Below are 1,665 nucleotides of genomic sequence, written 5' to 3' on the forward strand. Positions count from 1 at the left end.
CTCTCTCTCTCTCTCGCTCTTCCTGGGTACCATGTCAAACACCATATGGAGTAAATAAAACCAGAGCAGGAGGAGGAGGAGGAGGAGGAGGCACTTTCTCTCAGTTTACCTTCAAATTCAACATTAACAATCACATCCATCACAAACACCAGTTTATCTAAACAGCACAGTAAACATTTACACTGAAACTAAACCTCAGCACTCCTCTAATACTCACACACAGGACTAATGACTTAAACCCCACATTCATTACTTTAATATCATTATAGCTGCAGCGCGCAGGATGATTGATTTATTCAGCTCTGATTTAATATTAATGGATCATAATAAGTAATTTAATTACAGGACTGTGCTGGAGATTGCTGTAGTGATCAATAGTGAGGCTGCAGTGTTCAAAAGTGAGTTTATATTGATCGTTTTGTGTCTTTTCTGTAATATTCTTACAATAAATTAGACTATTAATGATTGAAGCCTCTTAAATGTGAAGATTTGCTGCTCGTCTCTGTTTTATCTCAATATAGATGAAGTATGTTGGTGCTTTTTACTGCAGGAAATTCTAGTTGAACATGTGAAAATTAGGTATTTTCTCATTATTTACTAAGATTTTAAAATCTAAATGATTAATTAATTGAAGAAATAACAGATTAACCTATATAATGAAATCAATCATTATTGTCACTATGTAGTTACTATATTATTCTTCTATTTCTATAGTTACACATTAAGATGATTTGTCTTTCTCAGCAATAAAATCTTTTTGTCTCGAGTTGTTTGAGGTTCCAGAAACTTTAGATGCTGTAAAAAAACAGCTATATCCAGAATAAAGTTGTTTAAAGTGAGTATAGTATTGAACTGTGAATAGTATTCTTGTATTAATTCACTGTTAAATGATATCTCACCTATTTCACACGTTTTCCATTTGCTCCCGTCTCTTTCCTGCTGCACAGGAAGCCATGAGTTTTATTTTTTCAGCAGAATTTTTTAAGGAAATAGAAGAACACGTAACACTGCTGCTGTAACGCCACAGAAACTCAATTACAAAGCCAGAATGATGAAGATCATCACAAATATCTGATTACAGACTCACCAGCAGAGAGGATGCTGACTAGAATACGTATTATTTAATCATTTAATTCACTTCCTCATCTGCATCAATCAGAAGCAGCTTCAATGACATCGTCCACATCTAATCTTTAAAGTAAAGCCAATACAAACCGACAGCAGGTTTATTGTCCTGTTTATTATTAGGGTCATTTCTTTGCATTAAAAAAGCATATTTAAAATATACAGAGATAACAGACATTGATTAGCAATATAATCAATAAATAAAAAATCATAACTATAAACAACATATTTCAAGTTTCATCTTGTAAATATACACATACACTGGGTAGCAGTTTATTGCCTTGTGGAATGAGTCTGGGAGAAGACGGTGGTGGTTGGGGGGGTTTGGTGACGAACAACCAGCAGCATGTTTGAAATACCGATCAGCCGTCCTTTAAAGTAATCAGGGAGGACAGAGGAGGGACGAGCAGGTCCGCCACAAACCAGCAGGCTTCAGGTTCCAACTGGATTCTGCTTTTAGCCAAAGCATAAAGAAAGCAAACGAGAGCTGTGAAAGTCACATAAAGGAGTTAAAGTGAGCGAGGGAGGGAGGGGGGGTCC

General features: G+C 35.8%; 1 protein-coding gene across 1 annotated transcript in view; it reads right to left on the minus strand.

Annotated features, from left to right (window-relative positions):
• Nucleotides 1-1,220: 1,220 nt before the first annotated feature.
• ctdspl3 (CTD (carboxy-terminal domain, RNA polymerase II, polypeptide A) small phosphatase like 3) overlaps nt 1,221-1,665 on the minus strand; it is a gene marked incomplete in the record, with an annotated part of 7,966 nt that continues 7,521 nt past the window's right edge. The window contains 1 exon segment of the mRNA XM_035652728.1: nt 1,221-1,665.

The sequence above is a fragment of the Morone saxatilis genome, unplaced genomic scaffold, assembly GCF_004916995.1.
Source record: "Morone saxatilis isolate NCDOM2014 unplaced genomic scaffold, NCSU_SB_2.0 Contig12, whole genome shotgun sequence".
NCBI classification, from domain to species: domain Eukaryota; kingdom Metazoa; phylum Chordata; class Actinopteri; family Moronidae; genus Morone; species Morone saxatilis.